The sequence below is a fragment of the Rissa tridactyla genome, chromosome 2 (assembly GCF_028500815.1).
Source record: "Rissa tridactyla isolate bRisTri1 chromosome 2, bRisTri1.patW.cur.20221130, whole genome shotgun sequence".
Classification (NCBI taxonomy): Eukaryota; Metazoa; Chordata; class Aves; order Charadriiformes; family Laridae; genus Rissa; species Rissa tridactyla.
In genome coordinates this window covers 1882634-1899907 of record NC_071467.1, presented here as the reverse complement: position 1 = coordinate 1899907, position 17274 = coordinate 1882634, and positions in this window count along the sequence as shown.

The window sequence follows — 17274 nt, the reverse complement described above, 5'->3', positions numbered from 1 at the left end:
TTTAAACCAGTTTATTTTTCAGGCTTGGGTTTTCTCAGAGGGAAAGTGTTTCAGCTTACGTTGTTTTGTTCCACTTGACCCTCTTCTTTCCCTTTCCTCCTCTCCCAGATTGTCCAAAGAAAAAGATTCTGTGAACCTTTTTTTTTTTCCTACACTAGTGACTGTTATTTATATTTCTAGTCCCTTCCACCACTTCTCCCCTTGGATCCGCTAGGCTTGCAGTAATTTGAGATTCACACTCAAAGTAACTGAGTCGCTGCTAACATGGCAAAGACTCTGCATGACCAGGGCTGCTGCGCTTGGAGGTGACCCTCTGGCCTGAGCTGGTGCCATTAATCTGAGGGATGCCAGCAGACTGGGAGGCATTTCTTTACCTCTTCAGTCCCTTTATTCCTTCAGATCTTCCTGAAATTATCTATGGTAGGTGAATTTGCCAGTTCAGTGGAGCAGATGCTTTCCCATGGGGATGAAGTCTCAAAGACAGTAAGGAGACATTTCCCTTTCTATTCAACATCCTGGGGGTTAACACACCCATCCTGGATGTCAGGCACAGGGAACACAGTCCCCCAAATTTGTGCTATTTGATCAGGGTGCTCACATGAGGGAGGTAGGTCCAAACCCCACCTGACTCATTCAGAAGTGGCAGCCACGTGAAGTGACTGGTGGAAACGAAGATGGAAGCAGGTCTGAGGTCTGAGAATGGACAAAGTTTCTGCACTGCTCCTTCAGCAGCTTCTGCTGGAGTTTCTCTGTTGCTTTGAGGTGCATGGACTTTTGGGGGTCTTTAAATTGTTTTTGCAATTGCTCAGATCCACTGACTGAAAATCCCACCAACTTGCAGAAGAACATTGGAGAAAAGCATGCAAGATTCTCCTACAGCTGAGAGTTTGTGAGACTTCATCCCATGAGTATGGTCAGTTGGAGACTTGCAAAAAACAGTGACAAGGTCATAGAGGGGACAGAGCTGCAGCTGAGAGACCTGTCACCTCAGTTGGCCAATGGGGACTATTTTTATGGTTTTCTGGTAAGACAAATGTTTTCTCAGATCTGCCTGCTGGGGCTGACATTATTCTCACAGATGGAAGTTGCTGGCCAAGATGAGTCATGAAGAAAAGGAGCTGAAAACCCAGGTCATCTGGCCCTCCTAACAGCCCATGGGTCTGCTCATGCTTTCTGTAGGGTTGAACTGGAAAAGAATCAGGTACATTGCACTCAGTCAGACAGAATCAACTGTAAAATAAACAGCAATATTGCAGGAGCATGTTGGTGTCAGGCATGAGTGAAGTTGCGTGCCAAAACAAAGGCATTCAGGATTGCTCGGAGGTGTGTTTAGCACTCGCGCTTTTAATTGGTCAGCTTTTACACATAAAAATGAATTATTACATGTGTAAAGACATCATTGCACATGTAAAAGTAAATTATTGTGCATATAAAAACTTTACTGCACATCTAAAAGTAAATTATTGTGCATGTGAAGTAGATTTCTGTATATTTTTTTCTTGTACCTCCTGGTCATTATTTTCTTAACACTTGTAATCTCTCATTTTGAACATGTTGAAGTTACATGAAAGATCCCTTCCCTCTCTGCTTTAGCAGTTTTAAAACAGATGCACGGCTGCTTTTTGAAGAGAAGTATCCAAAATACAGGTCGACTTCCAAAGAGCTTGTAGAGGGCTTGGTGTTCCTGGAAATCATCCCTACCACCTTGATTGCCTGGATTACTTTCTAAGCAAGTGGAGACAGTGTCATACAGTGGAGATAAAGCAGTGCAGGTCCATGCTCCAACTGTACCAGGCATACATGAGCTGGGGGAATCAGACACAGAAGCAGCAAGTCACACTCTTCTAGATGAGCACTGACTGCACATGAATTCCTGGCAACTGCATGTATTAATTATGATCACAAAACTGCCTGCCAAACTCCCGCAGTAGTCTGATAGCCACATGCTTTCAGATTTCTGCCATGGCCAGAGCCCAACTCCTTGCTCCTGGGTTAAGATTTATGGATGATATCTTTCCCCTCTCTCTCACATGAGTTTAAAAGCTTTGGCCTCAAGGGCAGGCCAAGCTCCCATCATGTTTTGCATTGCTGTACCAGCACAAAACAGCTCCTAGGCTCAGCAGAGCTAGTCCTGGAGAGCTTCTATGTCCCTTCCCCACAGCAGCTGGATGCAGGGGGAGCATACAAAAGTGTTGATGTGCCCCGTGAGATCATTCACAGCCACCACGAATCTAAGGCATATGGTTCAGAGCACAGCTCTGTAGATTTATTCATGCACACCCAGGGCTTGGTACCACCCCAGACAATTTCAGATCCAACTGGAACTTCTTTACCACATCTCAGAGTGGGATTGGTCAGTTGCTTTGGAGAATTTTTTCGCCATCCAACCTTCACGGAGGAAGATCTTCCTACAGGTTTCCTGTGTGGTGTCCTCCAGAGGTGCGCAATGAAGCCCCAGAGGGATGGGAAGCTCCATTCAGCATCTGAAAATCTGGAAGAAATAAGCCTGGGAACAGAAGACACTCAGATTCGCTTCCATCTGCCAGGAAAAGCTGCAGGAGAGAAGAAGACGAAGAGAAAGCCTCACTGAAGAAGTTGACTCGGTCTCTCATGCCTGAACTAGGGACATGCTGAACTGGAGCTGGGCACAGAGTCAGTTCATATCCAGCCACATCATTTGAGATCCACGCATCATTTGTCAAAGAATGGCAAGCTCTTGCTCATAGAAATTGGAGTTGTACACCATACCATGACTTTACCACAAATTATGTCATAGACAGATATCCCACCAAGACTGCTTCTGGTCTTATCCCTAAGTAAGGACCAGTCCTTCATCCAGTTGTGATGAAAACCTCCCCACTTGCAAGGCACTGCCACAGAAAAACAGGAGGACTGAAACCTTATTTAATCATACCTGGACTTCTGCAAAGCATTTGACACTGTCCCACACAACATCCTTGTCTCTAAATTGAAGAAATATGGATTTGATGGATGAACCACTCAGGAGATAAGGAATTGGCTGAATGGCCACACTCAAAGAGTTGTGGTCAACAGCTTGATGTCCAAGTGGAAACCAGAGATAAGTGATGTTCCCTAGGGGTCAGTACTGGGACCAGTACTATTTAATATCTTTGTTGGTGACATGGACAGTGGGATTGAGTGCACTCTCAGCAAGTTTGCTGATGACACCGAGTGGTGCGGTCAACACGCTGGAGGGAAGGGTTGCCATCCAGATGGCCTGGACAGGCTTGAGAGGTGCGCCTGTGCAAACCTCATGAAGTTCAATCAGACCAAGTGCAAGGTCCTGCACATGGGTTGGGGCAATCCCAATTACAAATACAGAGAATGGGGCAGAGAATGACTTCAGAGCAGCCCTGAGGAGAGGGACTTGGGGATGGTGGTGGATGAGAAGCTCAACATGATCCGGCAATGTGTGCTGGAAGCCCAGAAAGCCAGCCATATCCTGGGCTGCGTCAAAAGAAGTGTGGCCTTGAGGCCACAGGTTGAGGGAGGTGTTGAGGGAGGTGATTCTCTCTCTACTCTGCTCTCATGAGACCCCACCTGTAGTACTGTGTCCAGCTTTGGGGCCCCCAACTTAACAAGGGCATGGACCTGTTGGAGCAGGTCCAGAGTAGGCCATGAAGATGATCCAAAGACTGGAGTCCCTCTGCTGTGAGGACAGGCTGAGAGAGTTGGGGTTGTTCAGCCTGCAGAAGAGAAGGCTCCGAGGAGACCTTAGAGCCCCTTCCAGTTTGTTAAAGGGGCCTACAGAAAATCTAGGGAGGGACTCTTTATGCGGGAGTGTAGTGATAGGACAAGGATCAATGGTTTTAAACTGAAAGAGAGGAGATTCAGATTAGATCTAAGGAAGAAATGTTTATGCTGAGGGTGGTGAGACACTGGTCCAGGTTGCCCAGAGAAGCTGTGGGTGTTCCATCCCTGGAGGTTGGATGGGGCTTTGAGCAACCTGGTCTAGTGGGAGATGTTCCTGCCCATGGCACGAGGGTTGGAACTAGTTATCTTTAACATTCTTTCCAATCCAAACCATTCTGTGATTCTGTGATTCTATGATTCTGTGGTACAAGTATGTCACCAGTTTGGGACAAAAACCTCAACACACTCAGTTAGGATGTCATGCTGTCAGAAGGAAAAAGCAATGATGAGAGGAGATGTCATTACTTTGGCCTAAAATTGACACATTGTACGAAGACCTCCTAATGTCCTAATATCTGGAAGGAAACTAACACATCAATGACTGGGTTATTCCACCACAGAGGCATCAGCATGTTAAGCAAATGTAGCAGAGCATTTCCCTTCAATGGAAATATCAACCTATGCTATAAAAATATGCTATAAAAAACTGATGCTATCCAGCCATGACACTATTCTGAGGTATCATGCCATGTTATTGCGACAAGATGTGACTGAGCTGTGAGCTGATCTGGTGCAATGTCCCAAGCTAATATTGCCGTTATGATATTTCTCAGTCCCAGGAGCTAATTTCGGATGTTTGTTGGGACCTCTCATCACATGGTGTCTGCAAACTGGAATGAACCGTAATCGTTTCTTTAAGGTCTATAATATCAGACTCCAACAATGGAAAGATGTTTGAATCTGTCCCTTTATCTGTGTTTTTGCAATTATTGAGCAACCTTTCTGCAATAGGGTCTGCTTTGTCTGGTGGCTGTTGTTGTCCCGAATGGGACTTTGGGTGGTGAGAACTGGGAAGCCTCACTGGCTCCTGCTCTACAGCTTGCAACCCTTGCTGCAGTCTGACAGTACCAGCAGTCCTGCTTGACACATCCGCTCATGCGTTTTCTGCAGATGATTCAGGCGACACAAACCACTGATGCCAAATGGAGCATCCCGTGAATGTGGAAACAATGGTCCATCTCTTCTCTTCACCCACTGCATCCTCTCTCATAAATCCCAGGGCAGTTCAATAACCTATATTCCCAGCCCTTATTACTTCAGTGAATAGTCTATAGAAAGCAGGTGATATACATCCTATCCAATAAAGCCTTTGACGCTTCTGATTAATAATCTACAATGGTACAAACTAGAACGATGTAATTTCTCGTGTCGTGCTCTCTCCCCTGCTCCCTCCCTGCCCTGGCCATGCTGAAGGCAGAGAGCCCTCCCTCGCCTCTTGTCCTCCCGCCTCCCTTCCCCCTTTACTCCTTATCTGACGAAATCATCAAATTTATGGCCAAATTGAAATGAAATGCAATTTAGTTCCCGTTCTGCTTTCAGTCCATCACCTCGCAGGCCAGTCCCGGAGGATCTCCTAACCTAATCGCCGGATGGCAGTAACTTCATTAGTGCTGCCAGCAATCCCTTGCTTTCTGCTGCGTGTGGCTTCCAGAAATCATGGCTGACACCTCTCCCTGGGAATTACTGGAAGCAAGAGCTTTCTCAAGTTTTTCTGTTTTATTTCTGACTTGTGCCCGGTCAGCACATTTGCTTCCTCGAGATGATCAGATCACCACTGCTTGGCTTGGGTGCTTTCCACCCAAAATCCATCTCCAGCTCCCCAAGGTTCAGGTCAAGGTGGAAACGCAGGCAAGGTAGGGAGAGAGGCTGACATGTAACATGCACAAGCACACATTGCCACATTGACTTGGGTCCTGTGGACCTGAGCAAAATGATGGCCAGGGAAATAGAGAGGCAGCTCTACATGACACTGGAGACAACGCGTCCCACACCAAGGAATGAGCATGAGCACCATGGGGGAGAAGCCCCGTTACTGTCAAACCCATCAACCATCTGTAAACATCACAACACTCACTGGTGTTGCCTTATGGGACAGCCAAAACACTGGAAAAGACAGCCAGGTGGACGTTTATCTTCCCTGTCCCCTGCCCTGTGGCAGGATACACTCTCTTTAAGCCTTCTTGACACGTTTGTCCTCCAAACCTCCAGCACTGGTGATACCACCCTGCCCCCCCTCCTAGCAATTAATCCCAGCCCTTCTCTATCCCCACAGCTCTAAATCTCCTTTGCTGGCTTTTAAGCTCCTTATTACTTGTCCTATCCACAGGGAAACATGTGTCCCTCCCCTTCTTGCAGAAGCCTTTTACATAATTGCAGGCTGTTATCCCATCTCCCTTCAGTCTCTGGACTAAACAATCTGATGTCTTCCCAGCCTTTCCTCGTAGGCCCTATTTTCCTGGCTTTTGAGGAGGTTTACTACAGAATCCCAAGCTCCTATGCAAGTTGGTTGGTTAGCTGGTCACTGGCCTCTTGCCAAAGGCCCAAGACATGGCCCTGAAGCCATGTTCCTCCAGCCTGAGGCTCCCCAGCTGCATTTGCCCCCTTTCTTCAGTTCTTCAGTTCAATGCCCAATTTGTACAGTGCCATAAGCTCTTGTGGGTGCACACAAGGCTGGTGGGTTATTCACAGAAGACATCTCAGCAGCCCCCAGACCTGTGGGCATGCTGAGCTGCACTGTGAAGAACCCATGTCCTGCTCTACCCTCCCTTATCTGCTCTTGTATGGTCCCCACTGTTTTTGGCAGTGCTGAGCCACCCCATGGTCTTTTCTTGTTGGGTCATCATTTTCTCTCCACCGAGGGTGAGTTCAAGGGCAGGATGACTCCCCCTCTTATTGCACAAGGGATGGTCAGAGGGTGCAAGGGGCACAGGACACTTCTCTGGGATGGGGTGACCCATGGGAGATGAAACATCCATGTCTGAGCAGTGCTAGGAGCTGGTGTCTGAGGGTGCAGCCAGCCCTTGGCATTGCCATGTCAGCCAGATTTGACCCACAGGGATTCTAGGGGGTTTTTTCTCCTCAATACAAAGATCTGGTGCCCCTCAGTTTCACAAGAGACAAGAAGAAAAAAATAGGAAAGACTGTGGTCTGACAAGGAGCTGGCTCTCCTCATTCCCACCTCCCACATAAGTCTTCTTGCCAGTGATATCCACAGTGATGAGACCACAGACAATTTGGTTGGGGGCAGGTGAAGTGACTCAGTGGTTAAGGACCCCTGGTCTGTAAATCATCTCAAAATACCCTGTGCCATCCCTTGGGAGAAACACTCATAAACACGCTTTCATAATGCAAACAAAAAAACAAACAAAGCAGGGAGAAATAATAAAAGAACACTTAACTTCTAATATAATTTTGCACTGGTTGCAAATGGGGGAAATTGGTTGCATTGGGGGAATAATACAGAAGCTGGACTGTGTCCTTATTCCTAAAATGTTAAATAGTCTCCCAATTAAAAACACTCAAGAAACACCAGAGGAGATTTCTCTGCATTTCTCCCAGCTTGCTTTCGAGGATTTTTTTAAGTGCTTAGTCAATATTAAAAGGGAGGGCTGTGTCAGGGTGAGAAACTGAACCCAGATGTGAAAGTCTTTAGCTAATTCCCTAAATCCTTGGCCAGGGCCAAAAGGCATACGGCCATTTGCTTCTACATATGCACACCCACACATGCATGTACACAATTATATTGCTGCATCTGTTTGTGGTGCATGAGACAAATTTTCTGATGTTTAGCTTTGATTTAGATTTTGAATCAAAACTTATGTAATTCCTTCCATTTCCCATGCCTGCCCATACACACACTTGCTCCGAGAGAAAACCCATCTGTGTCTGGGGAGGCCTGAGGCCGGAGGAGCTGTTAGTTCACAAAGGCAGGAAGCAGAAGGATCCCAAAGAAGGCAAGTCTCATTAACACAAGCAGCTTAGCAAGAAAAATGATGCAAGCAGAAATGTCTAGAGAGATCAGGAGGGTTGCTCGGGGTTAAACGTGCTCCTGCCTTTCCCAGAGCAAAGCAGAGGCTAGCTGAGAACACAGACAGAAATAAAATATATTTTAAAAAAAAAATTAAAGGAAGAAAGAGGTGAGGGAGACTCAGTAGGTGGTGCTCTTCCCTCTGAATCCGCACAGGGCCTGGGGAGAGGGTGGTAGTTGATGCCCAGGTGGAAAAACAGCTCAAAAACCAGCTCCTAGTCCTGAGTCCTGGCCCTGGTGGTGGACGTACCACCTCAGCAGCTGCTGTGCTCCACCCTAGTAGCAGCTGTATTTTGGTACGCGGTAGGTTTAAAGCACAACATGTAGCTTCTGTCTGTTGCCTAACCCCTAAATCCCCCCAAATACTAAATGCAATAAATAAGTGTCAGCAAGTGGCTTGAGTCAGGGGTTGACATCCCAAGAGGAATTCAGCCCTCGACCTTGTTTCTGACACAGCTGATATTTTATCACGTCCAGGGCATCTCCGGAACATGCCAGGACAAAATCCTTGCAGGAATGGAAAGTGTTGCTTACCCTGGCATTTTAAGAGAAGGAAGTCGAGTAGCACCAGCCCCGGACTCGCACACCCCCCATGCTGGAGGGGAGGCAAAAGCCCGATTGATCCAGTAACACAGAGCCATATATCAGCACAGCCTCTCCCATTACTTTCCCTGATGGATTCCCATCCGATGAGCTGATCTGAAAGTGATAAAGGGAAGACCGGAGCATTTTCAACACGCCACTAACTCCAAAACCGGGCTCAATAATCCTGCAGATTGATGGCATCTAAAGAGCAGGGAGGGAGAGGCGAGCAGGCTAGGCAGGGAGTTTATTTAATACTCACAGCATTAACTGAGTATACATTTATCTGGGTAAATGAGGGGGCAGGACAAGTACCACTGCCAAGGAAATGTATCTCCTGGCAAAAAGCAATCTGGGGCTCTCAGGTGAGGTCCTAGGGTAAGCGAGTCAGCCTGCCCCCAGAAATGGCTCAGGTCCAGGATGGGTCCAGAGATTGCCTGTGGAAATAAGAGCATGAGAGTTCACTTTTTTCCCCCTTCTCCCTCACTTTTCATGCCCTTGTGGGTAACCCTACAGTCACTTCAGACACCTTCAGTCTGAACAACAAAGCCCTGGACAGCGGTAAGACCTTGCTTCTTTGCTTTTCTGGCTGAAGGAGTTTCCATTTCTATTGCCTTCAGGTTGACAGTGGACCAAATATCCTTGCAACAGTTTCTCCAAAGCCAGACATCACAGGGAACATGTTTTCTGTCAAACTGTTGCATTTTCCTTCAGGGTCCCAGCAGGACCCTTTATAGCTCACGGGTAACTTTACTGTCTCTGCTGTGATGGCAATAGGGTCTACCACAGCCTCTGATGTCTACAACCAAACAATGGGAGTTGCTGTTGGAGGACACAAATCTCAAGCAGGATTTCCCTGTGCCCTGGCTTGCCAGACAAGCAAGATCTTGGAGGCAGGAGCTGCATCTGAGCTATCTTCTTTAATAGCCACCAGCAGATGTTCCAGACAAAAAGACGTCCCATGACTGTCCAGCATCTCCAGCACCCTGGACTGAGTTGTCCTTCCATTGCACGAGGAGCTGTTTAAAAACCCAACCATTTCTACATAGTTGAAACCCACTGCCTGATCCTTCAGCCAGGGCGAGGAGATCTCCCATTGTTCTTCATGAACCTCACAGTCCCCTGGAGTTCACGATGTCAGTCCGGCTAGCATCCTCATCATCCAGGTCCTCAGAGCTGCATCTCTCCACTCCCATCCTGGCCATCAAGACCTCAAGCCAGCAGGGATTTCAATCTCAGGAGGTAGCTATTGTGCTGTAATTAAACAGCAATTGATTGCAAACAGGGTTCTTTTGTGTTTGGGATTAATGAGAGGCGAGAAGATAAATTTGGTCACCACTAATTAACCCCAATTACAGAAGCAATAAATTAGGAGTGTACCAAGCTATATGTCATCTGCTGCCTGAGCCATGGGGAGGGCCCTGGGTCCTTCCCCCTGCCTCGATTTCTCCCTCCAAGTCAATTGGGGTCTCAGAAGTGAAATGAATCCAGACAAGGGCTCTGGGGACTGGTGGGTACACTGGCATGTGATGAACGGGCAGCGGTCAGGATCTCGGCCATGCACGGAGCATGAGGATGCTGTCATGAGAAAAAGCAAGCTGGGAGAGCTTTTCTGTTTCCTAATGCCCCAACGGGGAATCGATGGTTTCACTAATTCTAAGTACTAATCCCTGGCAATTTTCACGAGCTTTGATTTTGCATGCTGGTTGAATAGGGGCAGACTCTGTGGGATGGGAATGCTGCGCGGCCTCAGTCCAGGCAGCGTGCATTGCCTGCTGCCAACAGCGTGTTATCCTGCTGGATGCTGGGGGTGAGGTCCATGCACAGCTGGAGATAGAGTGGGGTCGACCCCTGCCATCTCCTCGAGCAGTGGGGAGTACAAAACTGAACTAAATTGGAATTACAAAGATTTCCTTCAGCTTATTTCAGTCCTGGGGTCGAACCGCTGCAATACCCCACTCACAGCATCATTCCCCGGGCACAGGAGGGGTCATTTCCTCCCTACTGCCTTCCTCTGGTTTGTATGACTCCAGTCTCCATCCTGCCTGGTGCCCAAAAGCATTTCCAAAGCATTTCTGTCTTTAACCTCAGCTGTTTTCATAGCTGAACAGCTTTGAGGCTGGGCCATTGACCCCTGCATCAACAAAGCATTAAAGCGGATGCTTAAGGGTTTCCCAGGACCAGGGGCCTCCCAAGCTTTTCTTTGCATGAAAGCCCCACAGCTGCAAAATGATTTGTGCCCCAGTCCAAGGGAGAGCAAGTCCTAGGTGCAAACCCCCCTGCAGTGCTAAGAGCATCGCAGGAAATTTGGGGGACAGAAGGGTCCTTGTGCTCTCAGGAAAGTTGTGGGGACAGCTGCCACAAAATCTCTGCTGTGACCCAGCTCCCCTCGACAGCCTCTAGCAGCCTCCAGGGAGGAAGCCAATGCCTAAATCTCAGTCTAACATCTGCAGCATCCCCCCTGGCAGTGCTGTGGCAGGCGTGAAGGGTTAGTCCCCACCTGGAGATTTAGGCCAGGTTTTATATGTGAGCACCTAGATGAGACCCCAGCTCCATCTCAGCTGGGGAGGAGAGGTGACAATATACTTGTCCCTGCCAGCTGCTGCCTCTCCAGTACTGTTTCCCCCGTGTACACCTGAGACCCTGGCCCTGGTGCCTGGCGTTGCTAACGTGCTCTTCCTCACTGGGAGGAAGAGAAAAATCTTGAATGGACCTGTTGGAGCAGGTCCAGAGGAGGTCATGAAGATGATCCAAGGGCTGGAGCCCCTCCGCTGTGAGGACAGGCTGAGAGAGTCGGGGGGGGTTCAGCCTGGAGAAGGCTCTGGGGAGACCTTGGAGCCCCTTCCAGTCCCTAAAGGGGCTCCAGGAAAGCTGGGGAGGAACTCTGGATCAGGGATGGGAGCCATGGGACAAGGGGGAACGGTTTTAAACTGAAAGAGGGGAGATTTAGATGAGATATTGGGAAGAAACTCTTTGCTGTGAGGGTGGTGATCCCCTGGCCCAGGTTGCCCAGAGAAGCTGTGACTGCCCCATCCCTGAAGGTGTTCAAGGCCAGGTTGGACAGGGCTTTGAGCACCCTGGGCTAGTTGAAGATGTCCCTGCCCATGGCAGAGGGGTTGAAAATAGATGACCTTTAAGGTCCCTTCCCATCTAAACCATTCTGTGATTCTATGAGTCACAACCTCTGTCGGCAACCAGCCCCCCCATCTCGCTTTTTCCTGTTGCCATCCCCACCTGGGGGGTGAGTGCACATCCAAAAAGGGGTCAGCGGGTGCTGGTGCTCAGAGGCCAGGGCAGATCTCCATGGCTAATGCTATAATCCTCCCCCCTTTCAGGCAGCAGGAAAGCCCAGGCCGGCAGGATCCCTGTGCAGACAGGGTGTAAAAAGCCGTGGCAGCTCCAAAGCAAACACTCCCACATCTTCATTCCTTCCACCCTATTGGCCATTGATTTCAGATAAATATCCGTCCGGCCCTGACAGGGCTCAATTCTCCTAATTATAGCCCTATTGACATGTGATCTTTAGCTGCTCAGCTTGTCAGGAGCCATCTATCAGGCAGACAGATTTCTTTGGCTCTGGAGGAAATGAGATGGGAAGGGGGGAGAAAGGAGAAGCAGGGATTGGGGAGGGGGGAAATGGCTGGATTAATGTGTCAAAGAGACCTTCTGCCCCACATTTCAGTTTATTAAGAAGTATAGTGTGGAGGGCTCCGAACACCAGCCTTTAGGGCAGAAGCAACAAGGGCAGAGTTAAGGTTAAGAGCTCCTAGTTTGGGAACAGTGTGTGTGGATCACTGCAAAGGATTCCTATGCAAAGGCTGCTCATATTTCGCAGGTCTTTCCTCTTCACACACAGCTGAACTGATTTCCCCAAGTCTGTGCAGCACAGAAATAGCAAAGATGCCTCCAGCTAGGCAAAACTTAGCATCAGCTGCTGCTTTCTGCAATCAAGCCACGGAACTCCTTGCCGCAGGATGTTAAAAGCTTGCATGGCACGTTCAGAGAGGAAAAATCCATCCCCTGCTATAATACGGAGGGCAACACCTCTGGTTCAAGAGCAGAAATTGTTGAGAGCACTCTGGGAACACTCCGCTTGTTCCTCCTGCCTTGCATTTCTCCAGGCATCAGCTGTGGGCTGTTGTCAGAGGCAGGACATGGAGCAAGACAGACCTTGGGCTTGACCAGCTCTGGAGAGAACAAACCTGCTGTTTTCTTCTCCCAGTCCCGGCCTTGGACTGGCAAGACGTGGCTAGGGCTTGTATCTGAACCGGACCTGCTGGGAGGCAGGGAGACACGGTCAGAAGACTTGGATGAGGCATGATTGGGGAACACACACATTTTCCAGCCTTCCTTGTGATGCTTTTATATCTGGATTGCATTGGTGCACAAGCCAGCCGGTCTTGGGGGGTCTTCCTGGTTGCTTCTCCTGTTGTATGGACTGCATGGGTAAAGCCAGAAGCTCTGTGGACCAGGAACAGCTGCTTGTATCACCACCAAAGCCCAGCAATGAAGGAATAAACCCATATACCTTTTGTCTGGCTTTTTTTCTCATAACCTCAGGATGAGCACACTGGGGAGCACAGATGGCTGGGGAGCTCATTGGTGACCATTTTTATGACATCTTAGGTTGGAATACAGGAGAAATCAGGTAGGATGGATGAGGGATAACTCCCCAGCCAGTCCTTGGCCTCCGAGGAGGTGCGAGCCACCCTGCGCTCCCCGCACCAGGCAGCCGTCAGCCAACATTGCAAAGCAGTGTCAGGCCGGCACTCGGTCAGGGATCAGGGAAAGAGCCCTGTTAGCTGACTCATATCCTGGTCGGCATGTCTCTGTATTGTGAAAGGACCCAGACAGCCAGAGTGTCTGGAGATAACAGCCTTTCCCGGGGAGCCCTGAGAGCTCAGGGTTCATTTACAAAGCTGGGCTTATTCGTGCCGGGCCAGCTCTCTCTGTATCTACATTATTGATCCTCTCCCCCCTGCCCTGGCCTGTCTGCAGTATCAGCCCATCTGTGGAGATAGCTGTCTGCAGTACCTGCTTCCATCCTGGCTCGGGTATCCAGCATAGCCTTACACTCACAACACTTTGGAAGCGGCAAGGACCGGCTTCATGGAAGTGCTGAGCGCTCAGAAAACCCATCTGTGGGGGAAAAAGCAACGCCCAAGCAGCTCCCGTCTCCCCCCACCATAAGAAGGGAGAAAATAGTTCTGCTTTGCCGCTGGGGAAACTGAGGCAGGGGAAGAGGAACCAATTTTCAAGCATCTTTGGCATTCACTTCCAAGGCCTCAGTGGAGTCACCTGCATTTCTCAAATTTATAGAATCATATAATTGTCTAGGTTGCAAGGGACCTTTAAGATCATTGAGTCCAACCATCAACCTAACACTGTCAAAACCACCACTAAAGCATGTCCCTCAGCACCACATCTACACATCTTTTCAATACCTCCATGGATGGCAACTTAACCACTTCCCTGGGCAGCCTGTTCCAATGTTTGATAATCCTTTTGGTAGAGAATTTTTTCAGAATATTCAATCTAAAACTCCATAACTTGAGGTATAACTTGAGGCCATTTCCTCTTGTCCTAGCGCTTGATAACTGGGAGAAGAGACCGACCCCCACCTCACTACACCCTCCTTTCAGGGAGTTGTAGCGAGTGAGAAGGTGTCCCCTCAGCCTCCTTTTCTCCAGGCTGAACAACCCCAGTCCCCTCATCCGCTCCTCAAAAGGAGGAGCATTCCTTTGCTTTGGTCCATGCAGTGACACTGCCTTGAGGGAGACAGGACTGCTGCATTTCTACGATGCAACGGGGTGGAGAGGAGTCACCACGGCACAGTGGTCCAGAGCTGTTGAGATACATATCATGGTGCGGCATGGTCTCCACGCACCAGCCATAGCTGGACTTAGCCCATGCCAGAGATGTTCAAGGAGGCATCCCTTCACATGCATCTCCTACACTGCCAAAGTTCCTTGGCAGTGCTGCTGACCCACTGCCTAGCATGATCTGACGGACTTGCATGCCTTGCTGGGCATCATGCTGCAAAAGCCACGGGGGTGTGAGAGTCAGCTGACACTGCCAGAATGATTCAGTCCCTGCTGTGCCTTCATCCCAGGCATCTCTTCATTCCTTGGGGGTCTCTTGTCAAGGTAGGGACTTCCTGGTGGTTGCACAGATGACCATGGGATGCCCGCAAGAAAGAGAACATGTTTATGGGATCGTGCTTCCTGGTGGTTAACTGCACACACTACGGCTTGAAAGCTTTGGCTTTTGGGGCAGATTTGGATACCCCAAATGAGGAAGACAACCCAGCGTGTTTGGGCTGGGATCAGAGATCCTCATGGTTACACATCTCTAGGCAGAGCTGCATCCAGGTCAGCAAGACCACTGCATGATGTTTCAGAAAATGATTGGACACCACATCTCCAAAGGTCTTTTGGAATACAAAGATGTGGCCATTTGCCTGAAAGCAAACCTGGCACCACTGACCCAAAGCAGTCCTCTTTGAGAGGGCAGAGAAGGAGGTGGGAAGAAAGCAACATCAGAAATCACTGGAAAGAGCACCAACCATCTATTAATAGTGCAATCTTTTCTCCTGCTCCCTTCAGAGAGGCCGTCCCACCATTCCAGCATCTCTAGATGGGTAATCCATAGCCACCTTGCTATGGGGCAGGGTCATCCAGAGCATCTCCCCACCTCCTGCCCTTGCTGGTCCTCCACAAGCTCCTCAAAAAGCCTCATCCCTGAGCTGCGGGATGTCAGAGTCCTTCAGGAAAGGAGCAGGGGTGTTTAAGGCCAGTAGAGACTCCCCACTTTGGATACACCTTTAGCTGGTTCCCATGTTACATTCATAGCTGCCATGTATACCTTCATTCCCATGTAGACATTTATAACCTGTTCCCATATTTTCCACTTTCTATTTTACTGGAAGGCTTCTGCCTGCAAAACAGCAAAACTTTCTAAAAGGCAAGTCTATTCCCTCACATGGGACCCTCCAAGAAAGGACAAGCAGCCCTTGAAAAGCTTCATTTTGACTCTTTGGGAGCCTTACTGATATGAATTCCTACCTCTTGGATCCCCCCAGTTCTTCTAATGCCCAAGCAAATCCTTGCTTTCAAATGACCCCAAGCAGAAGCAGAGCGATGTCTTTCTTGTCAAATCAAGTGTTGTGCAAACTAGAATTTCTTTGACTCCTCAGTTAAGCATGAACATCTGAAAAAGGAGGAGGCTTTGAATGACAGCTGCTGGCAAACTGAGTGCCCCATTGCTGCATCGTTTCAGTCCCCATAGTCTGAATTTTGCAGTGACACGATAGGTCTTCTCAGGTGGGCTCTGGTCCCAGAGCAGTCCCTGCCTCTCCAAGGGTTTAATCCCAGAGGGAAAACCTTATGAAAAATCTGGTAGTCTGGGCAGCAAGAGGCTAGTTCTAGGCACAAACCAAGGCAGGGACAAAACAGTCTGGTGGCTCCAGAGGAGGGGAAAGGGGATTCATAGGAACAGAAAAGCTGGGTCAAGGCTGGCTAATCCTTATGCAAGCTGTCCCTCAGCTCCACAAACTCTTCCTCCATCCTCGTGGCAGGAGCAAATCAGTATTTTCACCCTGGGAAGTTAAAATGCAACTCAGACTCATTACACTGAGGAAAATGGTGATTGAAACGTGGGGATGAGGAACGGGCTTTGGTGGGGTCTCATTCTCCTCTTGCACCAGTTTGACATCACTATGATACCCCTGATTCCCGGGTCAATTATCATGATTTATGCAGGATCAACATGATAAAATCAAGGTCTTAACACAACTGCATGCCCTCTGGGCTGACATCGCTTAGCCTGGACCAGGATCAGTGCCTGGGGGGCAAAGCAGGCTCAGCACTGCCCCACACCAGGCAGCAAAACCCTCACCTGTCCCACACCCCCATAGACATGGGAAATGCGATGCCCCAACCACCGCTCTGTATCTCGCCAGCCGGTGAAGCAGCGGGCGCTGAGTCAGCATCCCCATCCTGCCCTCCCTGCTTGTGACATCCACCCAGGGGAGAAGCGAAAAAAACCTCTCCCGCTCAACCGACACGCGTCTGACTGCAAAGAAAAGCGCATCCGCTCCCCTTCGCCCCCAGCCCCCTGGCAGAAGCACCGGCAGATCCTTCACTTTAATGTTAACTGAGTTTTAGTGTTGGCCCCGGGCTCTGCCATTTATCTACAAGGCTCCGAATAGTGGGAGAGCAGAGTTAATAAATCCGCTCGTGTGTCGCCTGTAATCAGGCCTGTAAATAAAGTGGAGCTGTCAGGGAGCGGTGGCCTGTGCCGCCGGGCTCCTTACCGTCCCACAGACTTGGGGGTGTCATGTTGGTGCTGTCCTCACCACGGGGAGCGGGGTGCAATATCCAGCTCCATCTGCCCATCCTGCAGCCTAGGGTCACCATCAGCTGCTCTTTTCAGGGTGGTAATATTGTTTTCTCCTATGCTGGACCAAGCTCTAAATGGTTTAAGGACAATTAAACCACAGAAACCTGTTGCCCAGTGAGGTGGTAGATGCCCCACCCCTGGAAACGTTCAAGGTCAGGTTGGATGGGGGTTTAAGCAACCTGAACTGGTTAAAGATGTCCCTGCTCATTGGAGGGGGGTGGACTAGGTGGTCTTTAAGGTCCCTTCCAGCTCAAACCATTCTATGATTCTGTGATTCTATGTTGAAGATGTACCTGGTCATTGCAGGGGAGGTTGGGCTAGATGATCTTTAAAGATCCCTTCCAACCCAAACTATTCTATGGTTCTACAATTCTACAATTCTATGATTCTATGATTAAAACTTGCATTCCCAAAATCTGGGAAATCCATGGAATCTGTGAACACGGGAAGAGCAGAACACCTCCTGGAAACAGGGAGATTTACCTTCTCAAAGACAAAAACACTGCCTCCAGGACCACATGCTAAGCACCCCCATCTTCCCTCCATGACTG